We start from the raw sequence: 27,869 nt of genomic DNA, 5'->3' as shown, positions 1-27,869 counted from the left end.
TGTTATGGGAGCATGTGTTTCCTGCAGGAGTTACAGCCCCTGGTGAGAGGAGAAACAAGGATTTGTAGAACTGCATGCTTTTTAAATGTCTCTCAGTGCTTACTGCTTTCCTGAAAGTGTGGGTAGTTGGATTTTTTTCTGATAGGTTATTTGGAGGCCTACAGTTTGGAACAGAAGGTGGATGGTAAAACTCCATAAGGCCTTTTATGTGATATTCACAACAATAATTTTACCAAGAGTGTCTCCCTGCTCAGTTTCCCAGCTGATTAAAAATTCAGTTTCTTATTTTTGCATGCTCTGGAGGCGAAATTTTGAGAGGTCAGGGGTGACTCTGTTGCAACTTCTTTGCTGTCCTCAATTCCCTAGCCTTATGTTGAAGTGTTTTTCACTGTAGTGGGTTCTGCCATAGTGGTTAAAGACAGAAAATGTTTAGCTTAACCCTGAGGCAGCTCAAACTTGGTGCTGGATTAAAATTAAATTAATTAATTAAAAAGTAGTTCTGTGCCTTCTGTAGAGCAGTGTTTGGGAGGGGAATGGAGGAAGGAGTGCTGTGCAGTGGGGACAGGAGGGTTGATCATGCCAGCCAGGATCCCTGCTGTCTCCCAGAGGTCTTGCCACTTAAGGGCAGCGTGCATTTTCTCCCAGGTCTGCCACAGCTCCTGCAGCTGAATTTTGCCTGCAGTGGTCTGTCTGTAAGAGAGCTGTTCCACTATCCCAGTGGTTGGTTTTTTTTTTTTTTAAAGTTGTTTTAGCAATCCCCTTTTCCATCCTGAGAGAAAAAAAAAATAGCTCTTTGGAAGAGGGGCTAGGTAACTAAGTTCTCTGCTTATCCTCCATGTTATGTACTTTGTGCAAGTTAAAAGGCTTGTTCTGCCTTTCATCTTGTGTGCTATTTTGTGCAGATATTTCCTAACTTCTCCCATGACGTTTTTGCCTGGTTCTTCAGAAGATTGTATGGACTGAAAGAGACTATTGTTTCTCCAAGAGTGCAGGCATGTGTACGTCGGCTAATCTGGTTGGTACAGGATTTCAGGAGTGGGTGTTGAACTGAGGAACAGGGTTGGGATGCGTCCGCCTACAAATTCTTGTGAACGGCGTGCTCTCTTATTCTGTAAATAATATCACATTTCACTTTCTAGGTTTACCATTCATGTTTCTCCAAAAGTTGAACTCTCATGCCATGAGATGTAAACAAGGAAATACGGGAAGATTGCAAAAGTTTTGGTTAGCAGAAATTGGAAAGCTGATCTGGTTTTCAGTCCTGTGCCTGCATAAGTGTCAGCTACTTGATTGTGTGGAGACTCAGAATGTTTGTTTTTCACGAACATCATGTGTTTAAATTGCTACTTCAGTTTAAACATTGGTGTTTTTGTGTTGTCTTTCTAGTGTTTTCCTTCTCCAGGTTTGGGGTTTCAGTTTTGAAGTACGAGATAGGCAAGTGAATACTTTCAGCCTGGTGTTTAGGAGGAGGGAGACTTTGCCAGTCAAGGTGCATTTGCCAGCTCTTGAGAAACTGCAGTCATTTGTGGCAAACTCATTCTGCAAAGCACTTTAGATACAAGGCATCAGGCAAAATTCATTGGGGTTTTTTCCATTTGGATGATATCACCAAGGAGCAAGGAAACCCCCAGTTACTGTTTTTGTTTACAACCAGCATCTTGTCAGATAAAACCTTGCCACATACTTATTTCCTGTTTCAGGAACATTACCTAAAAGATGATGGTGCTGGGATAACTCCAGCTTCCTTGTGGTGACCCAGATCTCTGCTGGCGATGAGATCTCTATCTCCACTGGGCATGGAGTGAGAGCAGCAGTTGTGTTTTCAACTGCTGATCCACAGGCATGTTCCCATACTGTGTTTCCAGGCTTGTCAGCAACCTTGCAGCGCCTTGGCTATGGCTGCTGACGTGCCCTTGTCTGGTGGCAAAAGGTGGGATTTTATTCCACAGTCTGGTTTCATGTAGGTCTCATAAGAGGGTGTGAGACAACTTTAGGGTGGTGTTAAATACTACTTTTAGAGTATGAGACAGCATAAAAATCCTGGTAGGTTTGTTTGGGTATTTTGGCAGCAGCAATATTGTATAACTGACAATTTGCTGCATCTGGACTTCGGTAGTTTCTTTGCTTGGTCAGGAATAGTTGCTCCTTGGTATTAGAAGGTGCAGGCTGGGAAGACTGACACTTGCTGGTAGTTTAAGAATTTATGAGGATTTATCCTGTGGTTTGTTGATGGGATTTGGTTGGCTGAAATGCTTTTTGATGGATGCACAGGAATTCCCAGGTGTGGATAAAAGCACTTGGCAATACTCAGTGGAAGATGATAGAGAAGGGAGACTGAGAAGTGAGGAGGACACGGAGGGTTCTCTGGTTATATCTGCAGGCTGTTGTATTTAACAAAGGGCTTACAGTTTCACCCATAGTCTTGTGTGTTTTTAGCACTGTTAGACCAAACTGCTATGTTGGCTACCCTTGAAGGGTTTTCCTAGTGCTTTTATCGGATGCATCATGGGTCAGCTTCCTTGCTTCACAGCCACCTCACTGTTTGCCCAGGTGATGTTTCTGAAAGTGCATGTCCTTCTCAGCAGCCCATGGTTACAGTATGGAGCATTGGAACCAGTCTGTGAGGCGATCTCTTCCTGTGCGAGACTTCTTTTGTGTTAGAGTCTTGCTGCTATACCCAGGAATGTTTGAGACATGTTTCTGCTGACAGTTTTCTGCTCTGCACTCTTGAGGATTGGATGTAGGGCAGTTTGGAGGATTCCTCACAGTGGAACTCCATATTTACAGTCAGTGAATTCATTAGAGCCCTGAATTATTTACCTTAAAGAATTCAAGTCCTGAATTATTTACCTTTAAGGTCTGTCTTTCTGTGTTGTGCTTTTGGTTGATTGTAGACCTGTGCTCCATTATAAGCTGTGGATGTCTGAGGTAGTGTAATATCCAAGGCAGTTTCAGCTATTTACTGTTAATTTTTTTTTCATACACAAACACATTGCAACATTACAGCTGATCTTTAATGTCCCTTCCAACCCAATGCATTCTACGATTCTATAAGTTCAGAGTGACACTCTGATATAAAATGGATTTGTACACATCTTGTAAATGCATGGACAGTTTTTGAGTATGTCATCACACTCTTCTCTTTCTGCGAGTTGCCTGCCTGCTGCCAGCTGTAGCTTCAAGCCCTGGGCAAACTCCCTATTCAGCATCTTATTTTTTCCCTGCTGTCCCATATTTGGCCCAAATTTTTATTTATGGCATCGTACTCAAATCCTGAAGAAGTCTGTAATTTTCTCATGATTTTACTCTGTTTATCAGTGGCAGGCTTCAGGATTTGACAAATAATTTGGGAAGCCACACTTCTCTTTACAGGAAGAGACCTAAAACAAGAGGACAAAGAATCCTGAGGATGTTACAGCCTTGCTGCTGAGATGTCTCCATACTGTTTTGCATACTGGAAATACAGTTCCCTTCTTCTGTGGCTGTTCATTACTTTTAGTTGAGAGAATCCAGGTTTTCAGGTTGGTTAGGAATTCACTGTTAATGGCCACTTGAGGGATACTGAGTTTAAATGAATGGTGTAGTGCTTCATTGGAGCTGTATGGCAGTTCTCCAAGGCACAGCTCATCTGCCTGGACGCTGAGAGGGTGGCAGGGAGTGTCAGGGTGGCTGCCATCCTTGCCGCCAGCAGTTGTTAGGGTTGTCATGCGCTCTTACCCTGAAGCCCTGGTGCACAGCTCAGGTACATCCCATGTGCCAAGAGTGAAGGTTGCTGCAGCAGGCAGCGCTCACCTGCCACATTTCCCTCGCTTTTCAGGGATGAATGCTTGAACTCATCAGTGTTCTCTCTTCAACATACCTGTGCTACACCAAAGACTTTGCTGGAAGCAAACAAATGACATTGTCCCCTGGCATCAGGGAGTCTTGGATGTGATTCTTTGCCAGTGCTGCAGCTGCACAGCCACCAAGCAGCCCTCCATGCCTAACCCAAATTCTCACTCCCTCCCCATCCTACCCTCCAATCCCCATTAAGTGAAATTTCTTGTTTTGACATGTTTTTTCCTGCCAGCCCCTGGCCCAGATCTTGGCTGCTCTGTTCTGAGCACAGATGACTCCAGGCTGCAGTAGGGAGGTCACCTGGATCAGGAGACCCTCCTTGCTTGGGAGGTGGCTCTGCCCTGGTTGGCAGCAGATGCCAGAGGCAAAGGTGACCTTTCTTCTGCTCTGCCCTGGACTAGACTGCGTTCATTGCTTCATGTGGCATCGGGCTAAACCAAGGTTTAAACTCTGTTCCAGAGATTGCCAGAATTTGGTCTTTCCAGCCACTTTTGCAGATGTCTCCATCAGACCACTGTGAGCAAAATCTTGCAGCAAAAATTAGTCAGTTATCCGTGTCAACAATGGACAGAGTATGCCAAATGCCTGAGCCCTGAAATGCAGGAGGGGTATCACAGCCATATCCCCCACTCTGTGCTGTGTGTCTGGGTTTAATTGTGTATGCCCTTGTGAAGGTAGGCAAGGGATCATGTACACATGGTTGAGTTGCATCTCTTTAAGTGAAGGGATTTGTTTTGTTTGCATTCAGAGAAAGCAATGACATACTGACACTAATGGCATTTCCAGTACTGAAAACCCAGTGTTCTTTACTTACCATGTGTCTTCTGGCTGTTCAGAGAGAGGTTGGGGACTGGCGGGGGGGGGGGGCGGGGGTTGAGGTTGTGTCTTCAGCTGGGTTTCTGCCATACAGGCTTTTTTCTTCTGTATTTAAATGGAGAAATGTCTTCTATGAAGTGTATTGGCAGGAGAATTTGACACTAAAGCCTAAAGCTACTAAAATGAGAAGCAAGGAGTAAACACAGACACTAAGAGACCCTTTTGAGAATTTTAAGTGGAGTCATGACTTAAATGATGTTGTAGGTACAGAGTATGGGGAAACTTTATGATTAAGTAATCTGTTGATGCAATTTTGCAAGTATTATTTTTACATCACTGCTGGAGTTATTAGTGACATGTATTTGCTATTGATACTGAAAAAAATTTAATTAGCTTTCTCTCCCTCTGTATTTCTGCTTTTGGTGGCACTGACTGCTTGGGATTAATCCCGGTGCTGCCAGGCAGGATGGCCTGGGAAGAGGGCAGAGGATTTGGCTATAGGAAAGCTGTGTTCTCCTGTGTAGCTCTACAAGTGAAAGGCTGTGGTATCTCATCTGCCTCTCCATACTGGTATCTGTTTTCTTCTGTTTGATTAAGGAGTGATTTTGGGGAAAGGACTTTTTCTTGTTAAATGTTTTTACAAGATGAGGCAGAAAACAAAAGACCTGAATATCTACTGCAAAACTGCTGTAATGCAAATAGGCGATAATTACTTGCAGTTAATCTATTTTCTCTTTTGTGTTGTTTTTCACACAGAGCAATGAGGCAAGAGAGAAGTTTTTAAAAACAGAAAAATGTGATTGCATAAACATCATTGTTGGCAGGAGGACTCAGTGGATTCAGGTAATGTGACACCACTTTTTATTATGCTTTAAAATCTGACTGGGTTTCAGGCTGCCAGTGGCCCTTTGTCAGGTGCTGGAGGAGTAGAGGAAGGTGACAAGGTATAACAAGACCCAGTAGCTGGCTGTTAATTCATTCAGACCATATGAGAGGGTGTGGGTGTTCCCACAGTGCTGGGGAGTGATGCTGGGGCTGCTGCAGTAGCTTCCTTCTTTATGTCAGGCTCTTGTATCTGATACTGGGTTATGTTGGGTTTTTTTGTTTTGTTTTGTTTGGGGTTTTTAATGGGTTTGTTTTTAACCCTAGGAGATTCTCTCCTTTGGCACTTAGAGCTGCTTCGGTGTAGATGGGGAAGCTCTGTGCCTGTTTCATGGAAGAAGGTCAAATGATTAGCAGTCCCTTCAGATTGCAGAACCCTGAATCTACAAATATTTCCCTTGAATTCCCCCGTTAAAAGGATTTCTGGATCAGAGCAGTTCATTATCTGCTGAAAAACCCAGACCTAGACCTTTACTGCTTTAGAGAACTACTACTGCCCGTTGTTTTCTGTGTGAGTGAAGACAATTTCTCATTGCACGGTTGGAGGAAACACGATGTGTGATGTTTAAGCATTCTACTAATGTTTGCAACGTATTATCTTAAAGCAGTGGACTTGAACATATTTAGATCCTGTTTTGTACGAAAAGTAAATTCCTAGCTAAAATGAATCTCTTATGGTTTTTAATAATTTTAATAATTTTAATTATTTCCCTCAATGAAGGGGAGTGCAGAATGAAGGCAGGGGGAGTTTGCAGTGCTGATTGCACTCCACATTTGTAATTTGGAGCAGATCCTATCCTCAGTCTTCTTAGGCAATCCTAGTGAAGTCATCAGGCTTTTCACAAGCATATGGTTTTCCCCACGCCTGTTTGATTCTGGGATAAGGGCCTACAGTGTACTTTTTTGTTCACTGATTTCTCATACGGAGGAAGTTTGAAAAATATGCATCATCTTTTCCAATGTAGATTCTTGGTTTCTAGCAACAGTTGAAGAGATTCTGCAGTATTTTATTGAGATCAGCAAAGCTCATTGCCTTAAACTGAACTGTTTCTAACTGGCAAATGCATTTTCTTCGTTAGGTGCAAGGTGAAGAAAAAAGCAGTTGTGGTTTTGCATTTGCTATAGTCAGACCGAGAAGGACATTAAAAAGGATATGAATGGGTGTGGATTTGATATTTCCTAAGGCCAGCTTCTTTTTAGTATTAAATTACATACTGCAGGAAACTGGTTGCTGTATCAACATTGGTATAATGACACATTATTAAAAAAATCAATATCCAGTCATAGAAACAAGTCCTGGTGTAAGCAGTTGGGTGCTTACAGATGTGATTTGTATGTATTTGCAAATGTAATGGGCTTTTTTTTTTTTTTTTCCTCGTAGCACTGGTAACTTGGATAAACACTGTATGTGTGACTCATTGCAGAGTATAAACTTACTTTAAAGGAGCAAGTGTTGGATTTGCTGAATATCCTATTGCTTGCGTCCCTGAATACTTACTTGCAATAGGTCATGATTAATCTTAAATTGGCCAACCTGAGGGGAAAATTACTGCTGATGTCTCATAGGTACTTCAGAAACAAACGGAATGATGGAAGTGCTTTAGAAACATAAATAGTAGTTAGAATTCATAAAATCATAAAGCAAACATATGGTGCAAGGCCTTCTGAAATATAACACTTGAAAGCTTTTTTTATCATTTCAGAAAGAGCTTGTTTAGTTATCACAGGAAAAGTAAATATTTTCATTCCTTTTTCTTCAGCATGCTCTCATTCCATTTCTCTTTCTCTTTTTCGTTTTTTATTTCTTTTTTTCACCCTAGAGCATTCTTATTCTGGTGGGATGCAGGACCAACACCTGATGTTCACAGAAAGGCCTGCCTGAGAGCAGGAGATAAAACTGCTGTTGGTCCTCCTGTTGTCAGGTACATTCTTGGAGCCCATTTGCAGTGTCGGCACAGAGTTGATGTAATCCAAACTGAACGCTCGCTGTGCGCATGTGTGCGTGAGCGAGAAGTGATGGACACTGCAGTGACTCCTGGACCACTCAAGAACTCACAAAGCTTATTTTTTAATGCGATACTCCAGACATTGGTGATGAGGGATGCAGTCCCTGTGTGTGTGTGTGTACACACGTATGTAGGGGTGTGAGCTCACAGAGTGTAGCACAATGCAGCATTCTCACTCTTCTGGTGCATCTTTGGAGTGGTTGTGGTCTCCACTGCTTCAAGCCGTTAGTGGGACAGGGAGGTGAAGGAGGTAGACAGGGAGCAGAGGAGTGGGGATCCGGGTGGGGATCAGGGGCCAGGGAGGAAGACTCAGCTCCAGAGGGAAATACTCTGTGCTTTGCAGTTGCTTGTGTGGATAGAAACCAGATGGTGCGCTGGAACACCCGCTCGCTTGGGCGGCGGCGGAGCCAAACATATGGTTAATGGTTAGGAGAAAGAGCTTTTCGAGCCAGGGCTTTGCTGACTGCCTTGCATTACAGATTGTTGCAGTGTGTCATTACATTGCCAAACTAAGTGCTTAATACCCGCTGCGGGCGCTGGGCAGGCATCTGCAGGAAGGATGCAGAGGCTCCCCGGTCAGGGCGGGAGGCTGACATCACGTACGGCCCCCTGCCACACCCCCTTTCCCCTCTGGAAACCCGGTAAATCTCCTCATTTACAAGCCCAAATATGCAGCAGGCAGTTTTCCTGCTCTGAGTGTCTTTAATCCGTTTATGTCCAACAGCGTATGGTTGTTTTTGCCTTTTATGGTGCCTCTTGTTTTGGGGTTTTTTTGGGTTTTTTTTTGGTCCTCAAGCAGACGAGTTCACTGAGGCTGCAGCACCACACTTACATGTCCGGCATCTGAAGTTCCTGCTCTGGGATCTTTGGGCGACACCAGACCCCATGTTATCTAAGGAACTGCTGAGCTCATTCATCTCCTTTTCACGGCCCGCTTCCTTTTATTTTTAGCCAAATCCGTCAGTCCTGACAGGCGGGTAATTTGAGCCAGAGAAAGGGCAAAGCTCCAGGTCCTTTCCACAAAGCAATTCTTCTCCTCCCTCCTGGGAAGGCTCCAAACTTGGCCTGCTCCAGGCAGATGGATTTGTTGAGTCATGTGAGATCATTTACACAAAAACACAGTGAGGCAGTGAAAAGGAAAAAAAAAAAAAGGGGGGAAAGAAAAAAGAAAAAAAGGTGGGGGGGAAGGGGTGGGAGAGCGTGCACTGCCGGGGCTGCTGTGAGCGTAGGAAATGTGCTGCGAGGCAGCTAGACAGAGGAATGCAGCAGATTCATTCTTGTATAAGGTAATGTCTCGTTTACAGTACAGGGTGGAGCCAGCATGGAGGAGAAATCTCTTGAAAACAGATTACTCATTTAAAACAAAAATTCTCCTTAAAATAAATAATAATAAAAAAATAATAATAATAATAATAAACGCAAAGCAACAACCCAACTGGCAAGCGAGCGGCGCACACGGGCACGCAACAAAGGCGGCGTTGTTGACAGCACCGGATTACAGTAGCGGTAAACTCTGGGCTGGGAGGTTGCTGGAAAATGAGTTTGCTCCATGATGCAACTGGAGTTTGCTTTGTCTGGCAGCCAGTGCAAACAGTGTGGTGGAGACTGGGAGCCCAGCAGCAGCAGCAGGGCGCGCTTTGCTCCATCCAGGGATGGTTTCGGACAGCGGGGAGGGATGGAGCCAGCAGTTAAGAATCCTGAGCAGATAGGCTGGGAGTGCATCACTAACTGCAAAAACGAGGGGGGATATGCATGGAGGGGGCGGGAGAGAACCTCTTCTTTCTTTGGTTTTGAGCTGGTCGTGGCATCATCTTCATTGCATCAAGGAGTAAATTGCATTTATTCACTTGAATGTGAATTTTGTTTTCGTTTGCAACCTAAGCTAACCCCAGCATGTTGGGTTTTGGTTTTTTAAGTGGGTGGTAAGAAAGAACATGAAACTTGGAGCTTTTCAGATCTTGTTACATCCTAGAGAATTAGGTTGGGTTAATTTATGCAGTGTTCTAACAAGATGCGTTCAAACCTTTAAATAGACTGTATTTAAGTATTGTTAATATAACTCCCAGTTACTCCAGTTTTCTTAGCTAGGCAGTATCTGAGTGTTACTGTTTTGTCCCAGCAGTGATTAAAAAGAACAGAAGTAGAAACTGGAACTGGAAATTGGTGGGAAACATGCAATAAAACGAGTCCAATGCAAAATATTTCCTAAAATTCTCAGCAACAGTTAAGGAACTTGAGAGAGCATGTAAACAAGGGTTTGTATTTTAACATGACGCATTGCCCTGCTGAGTAGTATCTTTTGCATTGCTGACTCCACAGCAATGTCTGTTGAGGTGCTTTCCTCTGGGGAGGGGAGGGTTTGTCTGAAGCTTGCCTCCCTCTGACTTGACCTTGCGTTTCCTTTTTTCTCCTCCTGCTGCTTTTTTACACTTTTGTCTGAAAGACGGTTGGCTTTCCCAGCCCACTTGCTCTGCTGGGCTGCGCCGCTTAGCACAGCACGTTCAGTGTGGGAAGAGCCTTCCCTCTGGGCTTACAATTTTCTCACTTGGTGGAAGCCTTTTGTCTTGTCTCTCTCTTGATGAGGCCGCCTCGTTACTATGTACAAGGAGCACTTGGCAACCTCCAAGTCCCAGCAGGGCGCAAACCCCCGATGGGGTCGCTGACCATCAGCTGACGTCTGGTGTGAGGATCACCAGAGGAATGTAAAGATGAGGAGAACAGCCAGGCTTGGGACCTAGATGGTGCAATAAGCTGTGGCCATAACACAACAGCCTTTAATGGGGGAATGGCTGTATATTCCACTGAGATCCTTGGAAAGGTCCTGGAAAAGGACAGCATTCTTATTTATTCTGTTTGCATAGTTACTGTAACTTTCTTTCCCTTTTTCCCAAAAACCTAATCATCCTACATTTTCTGTTGCTGTGAGCAACATTTCCTGTTGTTACCCAGAGCTGCAATTCCAGTTAAATTTTCACTTTGTAAAGTTAATCTCCCAGCAGTGAGTGTGGGGTTTCCAAAAGAAAAGGCATTTGTGAAGAGCCAGTTTTTAAGACTTTTGTCTTAGTGGACAATTCTGCAAAACTCCTTTTTTAACTATTCACATTCATTACTAGTTGAAAGCTGTAGCCTCATCTCTATTTATGGCACTTAGAAGACTTGTAGGGCTTTCATTCCCCTACCCAGTGCCCCAGTCCTCAACGTCTCCTTTTTCCGCTTCAAAGATGCCACATGTGTTGCTTTTTGCATCTTTACGTCAGACAACCAGCCCGACTAGGCAGGTTTCGGGAACTGTTTATGACCTGTCTATCGGGAAAATCAGCCTTACTCTTCCTTCCCCCTCTTTCGCAGACGCTCAACTTCCTCTACTTCTTCTTAAAGGGTGTTGATGCTATCAGCCCTCTAATTGTTTTATCTCACTTCTCCTATCGTTTCCATTCTTCTGTCTGTCTCATGATTAGACTAGAAATTTCTCTGCTGCTGCTGGCCTCTTCCCTCCTGGCATGTACTGTGGTGCTGCCTCCTTTGGGATCTGAGGAGAGATGAGTATGGAGTTCATACATGTTGAATCATGTCTTGTGCTTGGCATCAGTTTGCAGAGGTAGAGGACAACGTCTATGGCAATTTTTCATTCAGTTAGTAGCTTTGAACTACTAATTCTCTTCATCCTAGTTGGAGGATGAGCAGGAGGTCCCCACCAAGGCTTGGGAAGGGAGGCACTGAGAACCTCCTTTGGGAAGGGAGGCACTGAGAACCTCAGATTGCTCAACCTTCTTATGTTGTGCCAAGGAGAGATGTGCTAGGAGAGAGGTAACCCTCTATGTCTGATGTCACATTATCCTTTTGACGGGACAGGATAGTGAGTCTCTGCCTCAGAAAACTTTGACAAATTTTATAGGAATCTGCATCTAAGGTGATGTCTAGGGTGAATGGGGCAAGCATTCATTTATGCGACTTAGGAAATAACCTCAAAATAAATAACTGCCTAGCCTGCCTTCCGCCTAGCAGAAAATTTTGGAAGTAATAGTGTAGTGGTGGCAGTGTCCTCTTTGTTGTGTGTTCATCCAGAGGGCATTTCAGGGGAGAGACAAGATTTACTCTAAAGAGATTAACCTAGGTTTCTGTGGAGCTTTAAATCTATGTAAATTTCTCTCATCCAGCAATGAATTGATATAGCAGTGAAGTGCAGGACTATTTGTAATCTATTCGAAACCTAGCTGTTTTCTGGATGCAGCCAAATCCCATTAACTGTGATTTCCCTGCTTCCTTTTTCCTCCTGTCGAGCCTTCTGGATAGCGGCTTTTCTTAACAGCTTGTTTGTAGAATCTGCTCCGAAAATCTCCCAGTGGCTTCTCTCTTCTCAAAGCAAGGGAAACTCCAGGAGCAGCTTATTACCTGCTTATCGTCCAGTTTCCATTTCTGTTAGAAAGTTTCCGTTGGCCATAGACCAAACAAGCTTAAATCTCTTTGCCTTCCATGTGGTCAAGCACAGTGGAAATAAAAGTTCTTTTGGAGATTAAACCTAGCATGTTGATTAAGTGATACATCAGTCTGGCACTTTGTGTATAAAATTCCCTTCTTAATTCCCTTGGAGCATCCTTGGGGAACCTTAAAAGTTGTCTGAAAGTTGCTAGCAAGGATGTCCAAGCACCCTCTGACAGTGCCTTTGCAATAGCAGGTTTTCAAGTCTCTGTTAAAAATTAGCAAGTTGTTTTAAGGCTCTATTCATTACATTAGCTTTGCACTGATAGCTCCTGTAGCATTACTAACTGATAATGTGATCCTTTAGTTTTTTTGCCTTGATTTTGCTACAAATCAAATTGGTGTCAGCAAAAGCCACTTCTGATCAGATGCGGTAGAAATATCTTTTTTTTAACCTCTTTGCAGCCTTTGTACAATTAATGGGAGCATACTGTTGGTTCGTGATAAGTTCATTCATGTTTAATAGCTATTTGTGAGCTATATTTGGCGTTTAAGTGGATGTATCACAGCTCTTGAAGCATTTTGGTGGCTAAATAGCTGGGATTAGACACTCCAGTTGCTGTTGCCAATTGTTTTCCTGTGTTCATACTGAACTCTGTGTGTTACAAAAATATTTTTAGTTATAGCCTTGTCAGATTTGTTTAAGGGGAAAAATGTCCTCATTTTTTCAGAGAATTTTATCTGGTAGTGAGTGGAATTATATTAATGTTTTTTCTCACTTGATCAGATTCTAAGTGCTAAGATGAAAGGCCCACTGTTACTTGCAAAAGTAAGACTTGCTTTTGAAGGAGTGGAGCAATTTATCTCCTGTATCTGCTTCACTAATTGTAGCCTGTGAAGACCCTAAAGAGTCCTGCTAGTCAACAATTTCCTTACTGCAACCAGTGAAAAATCAGATTTAAAATGTACTTAACTGGTGCTCCGTTCCATATTTTAATACCTCTTGATTACTGTGGACACAGCATAAATAAATACATTTGATTGCTTACTGCATCACGCAAGTGTTGGATGCCTCCCTCCCTCATCAGAATACTCCTTTTATCAAAGATAGCTGCTGTCATGGAGCCCCAACCTCTTGATTAGGTAAAAGGGGAATACCATACATGGGAAAATAAATCAGCACCCACAAGGTAGCTTCTTACTAGAAAGTAATGAAATTTCTATTAGAAAATTCAGCTTGTTGTTTTCTATTTGAATACTTTGTCAAAATTAATAATGAAATACTGAAAAATAAACTTGTTCTGCATTCTGGGAGAATGGCATAAGTAATTAACATGGGTTATCTGTCTATTTAGTTGTAAGTTGATTGCTATTTGGCTTCCACATAGTACTGTAAATGGGTTTGAAGCCCCTGTGGTGGGCTTGGACTAGTCTGGGCCAGCTCAGACTTATTGCTGCCCTTCTTCGTGCTGTTTCACTATGGTTAATGGTGTCGGCAAGGATGGCAGAACCCAGATGGCTATGATTAAAGAATTCTTCTCCTGGGATGTACTGCTTGGGCAAGGGCTTCACAAGCACCAGTGCAGCCCTTTTTGCAGCCAGTGATGTTGCAGGCAGTAGGACCACATGGGGAGGACGTCGTGGGTAGCACTGCAGTGCTGAGGGTATGGATGGCACAGCCAGACCTGCTCAGCTGTCATTTTGAACGAGAGGTTAAAAGGACAAGGGTAAACCACGGTCTGGAACAGACTCTTGCATGTGGCAGGTCTGTTCTTGGGTGACACACATCTGGTTGCGCAGCTCAAGTGCAGCAGGAGTTTCACCCCTGCCCACAGGCTGACAATCATACACTCAATGGGAAGTTACTTTTCTGCTGGGTTTTGCCCTGTGTGAGTGTTGTCATTGGACTTGACAGAAAATTAAGGGACAGAGGTTTGTGGGGTATCATAGCCTGTTCACCATTTAAAATAAATCTTTTGTGATTAATTCTCCATGGGCCAAAGAGAGAGAGGAGTTTGTGTCCTAAATGATGGAGAATTTTCAGTATTTAATGCCAATTTTAACCCTGAAGCATTAGTGAGTTAAATAGAGCTCCAAGTGCCGAAGTTGGCCTTCAACAGGAAACACTGGATAGCCTTGCTGAAAGAGTGGTGACAGCAGGGAGTCCCTGTGTGTGTGCAGTGGCACTTCTACAAGAACTAAAGGTTGGTATTTCTAAACAAGTGGAAATGCATGTGAATTGGTGACACATATTTTGGGTTTCAGTACAGTAGGTGGCAGGAGAGACAAAGTGACAGCTTGGCTGGGGTGGCTGTCCACGTGCCACAGTAACAAATGATGGTCTACCACCTTACTGTGGAATAAATGTGACATTGTGTTGCCAGGTGTTTAGTGAGGTCTTTCCTCTGGTGTGATCCGAAAAATGCCATAACAAGATGTGAATATTTGATACACATATTGCAATGTCCCTGTGTTAAATGCCAGAAGATGTACTTGTCGTGTTTTTGTACTGTGTCTTCTGAGACGCTGTACATAGAGGTCTTGTGGCAGCCTACACCAGTCCCAGTTACGACTGCTCCTTGTCTTTATCTTCCTACATTGTCCTTGGCCAGGACTTGCCCTGTCCCTCTTGTGCCAGTGTTGGTGCTGATGAAGCTGAGATAGTCTGCTTGATGGGGTGAAGCCAGTCAACAATGAACTGAGCTAAAGAATGTGGTTGGCCTTTGTACAACTCAGCAGATGCATCTCACCTCATGGTGGTGGAACCAGTGTTGAGGTAAAGAAGTAAGTGATAGGAAAAGAGACTGACAAATTAAGGCAACAGAGTGCACCTTTGATCACCTCTATCAGACAAGATGGAAGACAATGAAGTAGACACCAGCAACTTCTCTAAGCCAACAGCTGATGTACATCAGGGCTTCTGATCTCTAGTTGCATAAAATAGCCTTAAAAGCCTGAAAAACTTTTTAAGTACATAAGAGTGTCTCCTAATGGAGAGGCAAACTGAAGAAGTGAAATTAGTGTCATTTTCTCTTTTGTCTCTTAGACCTATGTCTTCTTTTTTAGATGAAAAGGATATCCTCATCCCACTTCAGTTAAGGTGAACAGATTGTTTCCTTTCTTATTTATGGGGGGCTTGGTGTCCCAGTACCCCAAGGACAAAATCTGCTCTGGTGCATGTGTAACTTGAGCAATGTCAATGAGATTGTAAAACAGAGAAGGTGATTTGGCTCTGGGTTTGTAACTGGAGAAAGGAAGAGCTTTTGTCCATTGATTTATAGAAGAATTAATGTATGGCTAAAATACGTCCACCTGTTTGCTGTGCTTTGTTCACAAGGGTTGTTCCCTGAAGGACTTTCGGTCCTGGAGGAAACAACTTCATTGTGCAGGCCTGCCTTAGAGCCCAAAAGAGCAGATAGTATTTGACTCATACTTGTCAGAAGAATCTTTAGTATACATGCAAGCTTCCAGTGATGACTGTAGTCCTCCTTTTATCTGTATTTGGACATAAACTTTGAATTCTGGCATATCAAAACATGCATGTGTAATGGCCTCAATTTTGCATCTTCATAAGATACTGCTCTGCTCCATGACTTAGATTCTGTTTCTGTGACCACTAGTTTTGTAAGATTGTTGTCAGTGTTTTTTCAATAAATTAATGCTGCCTTTTTCATTGAAGGTGACTGAAAGTTGAATTGGTGTTGAAGTTGTAAAACTGTTAGTGTGATGTAGTAGCAAGGATGAGACATCTTTTGTCTTTGCTGAAGAGCCTGACTGCCCTATAGAATTTGAGCACTTCATCCTGATGAGAAATGAAGGCAGGAACACTGTGATTTATTGAAGGTCATGGAGGAAACCTGAAAGGTTGAGACCTAGGTCTCTTCTACTCCAGCCCAGGAAGCTGAATCCTGTGATTTCTAGCATGGTGAAGTTTACTTCCTCTTCCTCTGAGAATGTGAGACTCTTCCCATTGGAAAAATATTTGTTCTTGTCACGGCAGGTACAGACACGCATTACAAATTTGGAACCAATTACTCATTGCCACAAAACCAGGCACATTTGGAGAGTAGCTAGCTATAGCTGTGCTGTGCAGAATGAAAAGGGGAAATGGTCTGAGGGGCACAAACAACAGTTAGTAACTACTCTGTTGTTGCTTCACATACTCAACTCTCTGAGTTGTATCTGGACCAGAGGAGGGACCTAGGCATACACTGGGTTTAAGCAGCTTTTGGACTGCTTCATCCCTTTCACCCAAGATGGACTTTTTCCTCATAGAAATGCCATTTGTAAAGAATGGGATCTTGTTGGCCAAATTTTCTTTGCTTGGAATGGTATCTTGCAGATACCGGTATGCTGACAGAAATGGTGTGGCTGCAAATAGTTAATTGGTTCTGTAACCAGGTTTAACTGTAGAGGGCTCTGCTTGGTGAAGAGGATCAGGAAGGAATTCCTATTATTTTAAAGCAAAAGCTGTCTGAGGCTAATTATGGAAAAATATGCCAAGTTGAAATACTCATTTTTTTAAATGAATTTCCATAAGCAGGTCATAGGCAGGTTTATACTGCACTGGAAGAAGTCTGACTGCACTTTAATGTTGATACCTGGATTGGTGATTAGGAAAAGATTGTTAAACAACTGGTGTTTAAATACCAGTACAGCTTCATTGTAATAATTTCCCCAAAGGCACATCCGTAATTCTGCTAAATAGAGAGTTTAATAGACTTTAATAATGCGTACTTGGGAGACTCTATACACAAAGGAATAATGCATAAAACATTCATTATTGTAAACTGCTACCTTTGCATGTAGAGAGGAATCTGTTGGAGGAAAATGGTTGTGTTGAGTGTGGCAACAAGTCGGAAGGTGTTAACAGACAGAAGTGATTGTCACCCCTTTACCTAATTCATCTGCTGTGATTGAAGTTGCATCATTTTATTCAATAGTGAATGAATTATTCAAGGTAGATGTTAGTTTATTTTCTGAGAAGCCCTTTGAAAGCTGGTGGGCCATGGTGGTTCACAGGGCTTTGTTTTCTTTGTAACACTGATTTAGTGTCAAGAGAAGAGGTACCTAGTTGGAAGCATTGCATAACCCCATTTAAAAAATGACATAAGAACGTTAGCATTAAAACAACGCAAAGCAGCCTTAGCAAGTGGCTCTAAGTGAGTTTAGTGTTGTATTTTGATTTGTTTTCACTGAGCTGCTGCTGATCACCCTGATGGAGAACAGGCAAAAAGAAGGAAGGAGCAGATGCTTTTGGTAGTACAGTTAGGCATTTATCTCTTTTAATGAGGTAACATCATTAGTGCTGACAGAGTGCTGCAAATCCATACATATAATGGACTGCTGCTGTCTTTCAGTAGTGTAGTTCAGGCTGTTGTACTTCTGAGCATTTGAATCTGCTGAATCACAGGTCAGGCTTTATCTCCTGTCTGATGCTGGGTTACATTTTTTGGTGGTTTGTTTTTATTTTGTTTGTGTTGGTTTGTTTGGTTGGTTTTAACCATTTTATTTCCTCTTCTCTCCCACTCCCTCCTGCCCACCCCCATTACACTTTTGCCTTTAATGTCTGGGAACTGAAACACTCCAGGATATGTGTTGGGGCAGGCAGAAGTGTACCCATTTTCCAAGCATAGGAGCTGGTTGAAATGCCATAGGTGTCTATTGCAGTGCAACGACCTTATTTTTAACTGGAAAGGGTGAGGTTGATTATATCTCTTTGCACATGATTTTTTTTTTGCCTAAGATGGCTAGAGGTTTAGAGTTGGATGTTGGTTTTTTTTTTTTTTATTCTTTGCCCTCTGCCCGTTTCCTTTAGAGCAGTGGCATAATGTCAGCCATACTAATCATGTCAGCCAGTGACACTGACATTCAGTAACAAAGAGCTGCAGAAAAAGGGAGAGAGCCAACTGTGGCACTGGACAAGGAGCAGCAGCACTTGGAGGGAAATCTACAGGTTAGTGCATTCCTCTGTACAGAATTTATCACTCTAAAAGTTGTATGCACAGTTGTATTCAGGGTGTCCAAGGGAAGAAATGTGTGTCAATGCATACGTGTCCTTTATGTCTCACTTTTTAAATGATAAGCATTACAGCACACGACTATAATAGTATCAAAATAAAAAAAACTTCAACCAAATGAATCTTAACTTTAAAAAGCTGGGAGGTTTTAATAATGTCTCTGTTAAAAATTACTTAATAACCCCAGAACTCCAGATCAAAACATCTACTACAAACAGACAACATAACCTAGACATTTGAGGTATGCTATGTGTTTATCAGAGAGCCACAGAGTGACACTTGGGCATCCGTGCTGATTCCAGGAAGAGAGTCTGTCGGTAAAAAAGATTCATCTGAATAGATCACGCACACAAGAAAAAAAGTGGTTCCTCTTTCTTTTTTTTATCTGCATGCCCCTCCCATCCTGGGCTTCCCAACACCTGCTTGTGCTGAAAGAACATAAATGGAATTGCAAGATTCCTCAGCATTAACTGTTTCCTGACAGTCCCAGCTAAACCCTGTAAGATCATCTCATTTTTCCTCTTCATTGTTTCTTTGTCTCTCTGCCATGCATCCAGTGAGCCCCTGCAGCATCCTCAAATGGACTTCCATATTTTTTTGCTCTGCCATGAACAGAAAGTCAGTTGTGTTTCAGCTCACCAGAGTTGAAATGAATCCAGAGTTTGGGGGTCTCTCGTTGCCCAGCCCTGTTGTGTTACCCTCCTACCAAGTGGGAGGACATGACTGAGAGCCAAAAAAGTCACAGCTGGTAAGTCCACATGCTAGCCTGTAGCGAAGTATTATCATGTAGCCACACCACTGAGTGGAGGTTTGGGTAAAGCTCCATTAATACTTGTAACTTTTATTCAATGTATGTATTTAATGCTGAAGAGATCCAAGGGTATACTTCAGTGATGCCCAGTCAGCACTCTCCACTGCTGAACTGAAAGCATCATTCTGTGAAGCAACAATCTCACTATGGCTTATTGCTTCCTCATGCTCCTGACTGTCTTGAACCGGCAGAAAGTAATGGCCAACAGGTCAAAGAAAAGATATTGTCTTGGGAAAGCTTTAGGGCTTTTAGATATTTTTTAGTTTTACACACACACAGACACCTCATTGCTTCTATAAATCATCATTTCTACAGCACATACCAAAGATTTTCTGTGCTATCTTTTTCCAACAGTGAAACCAGAGTTCAATTACCTCTCTTCCAAGAAGCTGGGATTACAAAAACTTTGCACCGTCTCACCCTTCTCTCTTGCTGCAGGCACTCCAGTCCCATAAATAAATATTTGGCCGAGTTTTACTGCCCTTTACCCCTTTAACTAAAACCAAATGACTTCTGCTTTGATGAAGGCAAGTCATACCTACTTCAGTTGCTCCAGCCAGCAGTTTCTCAACCAGCTTGGCCTCTCGGGTACTAATTTTTAGTGACTCTGAAACAGTTACCGAATCTTTCTGTGACTGATGTATGAAAAGAAAGTAACATTGTCCAGGGCTCTTAGGGAGAGAAAATAGTTGGTCATACCCTTTCCCAAGACTACAAATGACCCAACTTCACTCTCATTCCTCTAGTAAAACTGGGATGAAATTGTTGCGAGGAAGGGCAAAGGGATAAGATGGAAGGGTTTGACAAATAAACAGGTGATAGTATGACAGGCTTTTCTGTTAAAGTTAGCTACTCCTTTTCTGTTTTCTTTCTTGTGGCCAGTTTATTAAAAATATTTTAGCACTGGGCACCACTTCTCAAGAGGAGAAAGTACAGGTCTGCTCATCAGTACTCTTTCAGGACAGACTTAAGGGTGATGCAGCCGCAGGTTTGGCTGCTTGTCAGGTGTGATGCTTATTTCTCATAGGAAATACAAGGCAAAGCCCTGATAGAGAAGAGCTGCTCATCAGCAACTGCAGCACTGGTGGGCCAAAGTGTGTTTGCCTGACTTTCCTGGGTGGTCGACTGGCTCGTATGCAGCACATGGAAACAGATCTTTTGGAATGTGAAACCATGCCTTCTGCATGTCTCCCACAAGTATTTTATAGTTTTGACTGGCATGTGCAAAGGAAATGGAGAATAATAGAAGAAAAAACTTATATAACCCTTCAGCTGTGCTTCCTTTCCATACCAGGGTTTTCGCATTTAAAGTAAAAAGACCAGTCTTGTGTTGTTGCAAAAGTCTTTTTTGAAAGTTTAGTGAAGTAAATGAGTAATTTTGGGAAGTGTGGGGTTTTTTTTCTTTTTTCCTCCTGAAACTTATCTCCAGTTTAGATAGGGGATATGCTCAGAGAAATGGAACCTGATTCCTGATTTTGCAGAAATAGGTTGTGAAGGGACCTTGAGTGTATGGAGATTTTTTGATGTTCTTTCCTTTTTAGTAAAGATGTTATAAACCCGTAAGTATCCAGACTTTTGTAAGTCTCATACCATGAGGAGGAGGATGCTCTTAGTGTGGCTGCCATCTGCTTACTAGCTCTGTGGTCATGGCTCTCAACATTTGGTGTAAAGTAGAAGTAGCATGTCTTTTAGACGAGTCCTTGCCAGCAGGACTCCGTTCTCCTTCAGGTTCAGCTGAAGAGCATGGAGAAGACAGCCTGCAGATGTGGAAGTTGTCCTTTCAGAGTCCGTGGAAGATCCAGCTTTAGCCCAACTGTGAATCAGCCATTTAAGGCTGATGATCCTCTGTACTGCTAGAGAAGTTGCCTCCCTGTAATAAACAAAAGGATCTTTGCCTTGGAAGTGAGAGTTTAAAAATACATAGTCATGCAGAAGGGGCACTGCAGCAGTACATATGTTAAAGCAGTAGTGCAAGAGTATGGGAGTGAATGGACATGTGTGAGTCAAATAGAAATGCTTGCTTTTCCCCAGTTCTGCTTTCGGAGGTAGCTTTGTTCTCTAAGGACATGGTCCTGGTTTTGTGAGGACTGCCTGAGGGCTCGAGTCACTTAGCTTCTGAGTTTTGTAAATCTAGGTATAAGTGTTCTGTTGTTTGCAAGGTGCCTTGCAGTTGTCTGGTGGGAGTGTGTAAAAAATACACATGTAAAAAGTATCTCTGCCTTTGCAGTGGCTTTCACATTGAAGATCTGTGTTGTTAACTTAATGGCTCCTTAGCCTGCTTTGTCAGCACTGAGCATGCACTAAGATGCTTCCCACTGGCTTGCAGCTCTTTGGTTTCATCTAGTAAGAGCAATCTATAATCCAGGGGTGTACAGGTAAGTGAGCTCTTGAGAGGTTTGTGGAAAAGGAACGATGCATTCAGCATGATACTTGGAGAAGGTGAATATTCTGACAATTTCCCATTGTGTCATGCTATTCTGTTTTGAAAATCGTGACTTCCAGTTATCCTTTCAGTAGAAAGAACAAGGCACTTTACTTGGGCTCTTGGAGGAGCCCAAGAAGTGTACACTTAATTGCTTTACAAATAATGTGAAGTCTTGGAGTGCAATCTAGGCATTGCTCATGAGCTAGCGGAACCTATAAAACCTGGACAGCAAGCAGGATTGAGTCGTCCACCCTTGATTGCAGGTGGTTAACAGAGCTTTGGGAGCAAGCTGTGACTGCAGAGTGGAATTGGCAATAGACTCCCAGCAACCCTCCCTGTTTTGAACTTGCCCTACACTCCATTTAGACTTCGGGCTTTGAGACAGATGATTTCAGAGCAGTGAGGATGGGGGAAGGCAGAGCATGGAAAGCATTGTCTTCCCAGCTATGTTAGCTTTGATCAGAGGTTAAAGACGAACCATAATTTGAATGGCACTAGTAGTTTGACATTCAAACCTGCAGAAGCAGAGGGACTTGTCATCTGGCCGTGGTTGGCTTTGATTATTGATTGGTACTCATGCAGATGGTTCCATTACACAATGCTAAACAAAAAAAGTTGCCCAAACAATGTGACTTGCCATCTCCTCAGTGTTTTTTAGCTCTGAGGGAGTCAACTGATCTTACAAAGCCTATATAGAGGTGGTTTGGAACCCATGAAGCACATCCTATCTTGCATGGTAGTGCCTTCTTGCATCTTCACACCACTCTAGCAGCAACAGGAGAAAACAAAAATCAATAAATGGTGAGATTTTTGGGGGGGTGGGTTTGTAGTAGCTTGAAATAAAATTAAAATAGTTGTAATTTGCCCAGGAAATTTGAAGTGTTTAACCTTTTAAACATCTCAACTGGAGATGAATACAGCCCTGGCTATGTACTGTTTGCCTCTAGAGCGCTCTTGGCACTGTTCCAGCACATTGTTTCACATGAGCTTGTGCTGCTGTCTGAATCGCCAGGATCTCATCCTTCAGCACTCACATGCCTCCCATCCAGTTGTACTTTGTGCCCAGCCTTGTTTACCTTGTGGGTTTTGCCAAGATCACAGCTTGGTGGTGTGGCTTCGGGCCCAGTCAGACCATCTGTCAAGAAGAAGAGGAGGAGAAGGTAGTGGTTTTGACATGTTGCATGAAGAAGCACATGTCCAAATGTGCTTTGAAATCTTTGTTCTACTTGCTCGTTCAATATTTTCAAGGTGCTGTGTATTGTAGAACATTTTTCCATTGTGCTGCCTTACTTTCCCTGTTGTGGAGAGATTGTTTCTTTTCCAGTCTGGATTCGTACATTTTGTTTGTGCTGCTGGCATATCCTATTAACACCCACTTTTCATTGATATCTAAACTTTAAAAGATAAAATAAAAATCTTTGGTGTCATGGAACACTGACTTGCTTGTAAAATAGTTCTATATACCGCAGATGCTATTTAAAAATATTGTAGGAGTCTAGTAATACATTAGCATTTTATGCATTTCACTCTGAGCAGTCCCAAAGTGCTTAAACTGTAGTGCACACACACAGCTCTGCGGAGATGCAGTTCTCAGAACAGAGGCTGTAAACCAGCCCCTGCATTTGCTGATGTAGGGATGGCTGTAAGCATCTTCAAGCAAAGCAGCCAGAATAAACTGCGCTCTGAAGGAAAATGCCGTGTCTAGGTGTACAAGTCCCAGGTGTTCAGCTCAGGACACTGTCAGAGTTGCCCACCCTGGGATCATGATGCTGTGTGTGGACCAGGACCCCCTTAGCCTGAGTTTGCCCTGGGCTTTGTCACAGCCCCTGACCAGCCCTTGAGGCCAGATATTTAAAAAAGCGTCTTCCTGGGTTTTGTTAAGGACTTGTTGCCTTTAGCGCTCTTCACTGGACTAACAGCAAGTAACTCCTGTTTGTCAGCAGCTACAAATGGAGTGGCGCTCTGTCGCTGTGGGCTGGGCAGGGCCCGGTTGGCTTGCGGAGGCCACGCATGGGGAGCAGTGTGCAGACAGGCAGCTGCCACGTGTCCTTTGGTGGCTGAGGATTCCTTATGCCATGCCAAAGGGGTTGTGTCCCTGTGTGTGCAAAACACGCTTCTTTGCGTCATCTGAAGTGTCCTTTAGCCCATTTTGTATTTGTGTCCCTTAGAAACCAGTGTGTGAGTTGATCTCAGATTAGCTATTCTAGACATAGCTCAGCGGAGGGGAGATGTAAAGCTCTAGTGTGAGGACAGAAGAAAACATTTTCAGATGATTCTGAGACAGCAGTTACATCATTCTGGGAAATTCAGCCTTGCAGAAGCTAATAAAAAACTAAAATTCAAGCTCTTATAAAGTTAAGCAGAACTAATACCACAGTGTGTTTTCTGGTTATCATTTCAAAACCTCTGTGGCATTTTCTCTGAATGTTCCCATACAGGCGCAGCTATTCAGGTGTGAGAATCTCAGGAGCAGCTGGGTGGGGGGGAGAAGCAACATCTCACTGGTGGTTTAAGAGAGCTCCATCTTCCAAAAAGAATTGCATTGTGGCCAGCTGTGATGTTACAGTTCAGGGTTCAGTGAGTTGTCAGCAGCCACAGTCTGATGTTTCTAACCAAGCAGCATAACCTGTGCTCCTTTTCCACTCTTTAAAGAAAATGAACCAATTAATTCTTTCAGTTTTAAAATACATCATGTCTAAGACAGAAAACAAAAAAGGAAAAAATCCACGTTATTTTATTTTCATTTGACATGACTCTCTTAGGCAGAAAGAATTTTTCGATGTATTGAGTTGGGAAGATTAGTCTTGGGAGTGTGAGATGGGTTATAATCTTAATGTCATTTTACCATTACAAAAATAGGCTAATTTTGTCCTTTGCTAATCCATGTAAATCCCTTTGAATTTAGCAGTGTCATATGTATGAAAATAAGAAATGCTGCAGCCCATATTTTGGGATCTCCTTGCTTACAGTGTAAAAGCCTACAGAGCACATTGTTTGATGAAGCAGCCATCTCTCTTCTACACTAGAACACTACTACTGTGCTGGCACAAGCCAGAGCATCACCTGCAGCTGTTGCTTTTTTCAGATGTAGTAGGTCAAGCACAAACCCTGTCATTTCTCTAGATTCAGCAGAATATGTGTATGCGCAATTTGTCAGTGTGTTTATAGCAAAAAGGCTAAGAGCAGAAAATATTTCTAGGGATAGTAAAACCTGCTTTAAAAGAAATGAGAGGCTTTAAAAGCTTATACAAGTATTGAAATACACAAAAGGCTGGGACTAAACATTGCCGTTTGAGTCAAATTTAGAATCTCTACCTATTTAAAGAGTAACACATTTAGGTCAGCATTTTGTGCTTGGCAAAGTTGTCTCCCTAATCTCCTTCAGAGCATTTCTGACTGTGATTTAGGTGTAGGGGGGAGGGCAGTGCTTCCAGGCTGAGACTTGTAGCTAAATTGTCATACCGAGTTAATCTGTTGATTACCACTGAAATGGTGTAGATGGATAGACACTGAATTCTGAAACCTGCTAGTCACTGTACACTTGTGTGCAATTATTCATTTGGAAGCATTCAGCCAAGGTATCCAAAACCATCTGGGTTTTAAAGCATTTGTCCAAAGCGCGGCAGCAAATTCTAGTTGCCTTGGTTGATCTTGCTTTGTTTGTGTGTTTCAGCAAGATTCAGAGTGGTTGTGTCAGTTGATCTATATGCAGTTTCTTGCATTTGTCAAGTAAGTGGAGCAGAAATACAGTTTCCTACTTTCTCCACCCCTTCTTTCATTTAATGAAATGGGAAATGTTGAGGCTACTGGAAACCTTGATGTGACATATCTAAATGCAGTGGTGCTGTCTTTTAGATTTGGGTCCTGTAAGCAAGTAGCAAACATCACGAGCTCCCGTATTGCTGGTCTTCAGAGCTATTGTTTTATGAAGCTGATCAGGAATAAGTGATAAGACTAATATGTATTTTAAAGCAGATGATGAAAAGTGCATTCTTGGCAGGTTATATTAGTGGTAAAGGTGTTGGTAAATCTCTCCATTACTATAAAGGATCCTGATTTTGAGTCTGCTGACAGAAGACTTGGGATAATGGGAGATGGCATTGCAATTTAGGATATCTTTAACCAGCATCTTAAGAGCAGAGGCTCCAAGACGACTGTAGCTGGTGCAGCTGTGATTGCGGTGTGAACGTGGGTGTCTCGTAAGTGAGACGAGTCTCCTGGGAATTAACGTTGGCGCTCTGTCTTCCATGAAACCCCCATGTGCTCACCCACGTTGATATGTATGGCTGTCACCTACCTGCTAACGAACAACGAAACAAAAATGTTCTGCAGGAAGTCTTCCCTTGGCATTCTTCCCCCAAGTATTCCTTCTTCTGTCGGCTCAACAGGTGCTAAAATGAAAGATGAGAGAGTTTCAGAAGTGGAGGAGTTTAACTAAGGCAAAGGTGACCCTGTGTGCCTCCCTGGGGTTCCCACGTATCTCAAAGTTCTTGCTTTTGGGAACAGGGATTGGAGCTCATTCCTGTTTGAGCTGATGCTTCAGTTCTTGCCTTTCCATGCCTGTACTTAATAAAATCAAAAGCTGAGAAGAAACCCAGTCTCGATGGGTTTGATGGCAGCTTAGTTTATCGACAGATAGTATTAAAACATGCTCCATCAAAGAGGTGTAATTATCAGGATGTAGAAACAAAACTGCAGCACAGTCATGCAATTGTTGTCTAGCCATTAGGAGGCCAAGCAAAGAAAATCAGGTATCACAAAATTGAAATTCATAATCAAAGCAAATGAAGCAATATTGTTTTTACTTGGAGCAGCAGAAGCTAGGTGTCCTCCTGGGCATCTGAAATAGTCATTTCAGTCTTCCTTCAAATTTCTCTTTGCTTCCTCTGAGACCTACTAGCTACAGATTTTTCAGACACCTGCCTTTGGCTGGCAAAAAACTACAGTGGAAGTTCTTTCCTGGACACTTGGTGTAGGGAGTTAGTGCAGACAGGTAGCAGCCATGTCCTGTATCCTCCTGCTGATCACTCTTTCTCAGCAGGAGGTAACTCCATGATGTGATGGCCCAGACTCCCTAGGGCTGTCACTTATGCCATTTAAAGTCTGGATCTGAACAAGTGGATTCCAGCCTCTTTCTGTTTCAGAAACACATTTCATTTCTTTATGCTCTGTACTTTAAAAAAAAAAAAAGTATTTTCTAGGGAGAGATGATGTACCAGATAACCATAAATGGCAAAAACGGCATAACTTTTCAGAAAATTATACACTAAAACAGTGTATAATTCACTGTTAATAATTTTTACCATCAAATTTTAATTAAACTCACCTTACCAGGCACTAATTGTAGTATATACAGCTTTTATGTGTGTATAAGCTGAGGCACAAAGTAGTTGCTTGGGGTTATATAAGGAAGTTTTTAACACAGCCCAGGTCCCTTGTTGTTTGCTTTCCATAGCTGTTTGTTTATTACAGTATGTTAACATGAAGAGGTGAAATGCAGATGGTTTGTTTTTTTTAAAGCAAGCTATGTATTGGTTACACTTGCTCAGACTGTATTTATACTACTTGAGAGCTTGTTATCTGCAAATATCATTAAGACATCTCTGGTTTTTATGTTCTTCTGAACGTATCTTCCTTGTCTTCCCTGTTTCTGTCTTCTGTTGTGATTAAAAGACTGATGCCACTTATTTCCCAGTATTTCGGAAAGAGCATTTATTTTTGGTCTCATTTTTTAACCAGAAAACTCTTTCATCCCAAACCGTGTTTTTTTGTTCTTCCCTCTCCCCACCTCATCTCCCACCCCATTTGGCTGGTGCCAAAGATGGGCTGGTGCCCTCAGTGCAGATGACCTCCATGCACTGACCTAATCCATTGACCATCCTGTAGATTTTCCGAGCATCCTGATTTGGCTTCTTCATCTCTCCTTTGGTCCATAGTTACCCAGTACAGTTTTGTTGTGGAAGAGTGATTTAGAAAGTCCCAGGTACTGGCCCCCTGGGTTAAATTTCCTTTCTTCTCTGCGGTGTGTGTCTCCCTGAAAGACTGGGCTTTTTGCAAAGATGAGCAACTGTTCTATTCAACACTGCTGACCCATTCTGGCTCTCCCTCAAACCTGACTTTTGAATGTTAATATTTCAGGTCTGTGGCTTCACCATTCCAATGCAAAGTCTGCTCTTTCCTTATAGTCTACTCATTGTCAGGTCCAAAATTACTGTGTCACATGGGGCCCAAGTGTAGCTAACATCTCTCACGTGAGGTAGTAAAAATTGTTGGCAAAAGGGACCTTTCTTTTAATTCTCCATTTGCTGAACCAAATAGCACTGTAAATGTAGAAGAATACGAGCTAGTTCAGTAGCCAAAAAAAAAAAATATTAATTTTTTCTCCTGGCTCTGGTAGACGTTAACTTTCTGTGTTTCACCATATTTGGGGAACAGTTTCTAATGTGAACCTGCGTAAAGATTCAGGTAGTGGTGACTACTAACATATTAGTGTGCTGGAGGAGAGGGAGGGAAGCAGTGCAAAATGTCATACAGAAGAAGGTATGAACAGTTCACATCAGCTCTGGAGACAGAGCACAGCCATTTCGGAAATGTAAGATGTGGTTTCTTTTTTAAGCCAGGTATTGAAATGGCTGCTGTTACTGTAAAATGTG

The 27,869-nt window shown here is 42.6% G+C and overlaps 1 long non-coding RNA gene across 1 annotated transcript in view; it reads left to right on the top strand.

The window, feature by feature from the left end:
• LOC136358951 (uncharacterized) overlaps positions 1 to 27,869 on the top strand; it is an 85,312-nt gene that overhangs the window by 38,147 nt on the left and 19,296 nt on the right. The window contains exon 2 of the long non-coding RNA XR_010743186.1: positions 5,410 to 5,496. This is a non-coding gene — a long non-coding RNA (uncharacterized lncRNA). The remainder of the gene's footprint in view (positions 1 to 5,409; positions 5,497 to 27,869) is intronic.

The sequence above is a fragment of the Sylvia atricapilla genome, chromosome 3 (assembly GCF_009819655.1).
Source record: "Sylvia atricapilla isolate bSylAtr1 chromosome 3, bSylAtr1.pri, whole genome shotgun sequence".
NCBI lineage: Eukaryota > Metazoa > Chordata > Aves > Passeriformes > Sylviidae > Sylvia > Sylvia atricapilla.
The sequence above is the reverse complement of the archived record's forward strand: the minus strand, read 5'-3'. Positions and strand labels throughout refer to the sequence as shown.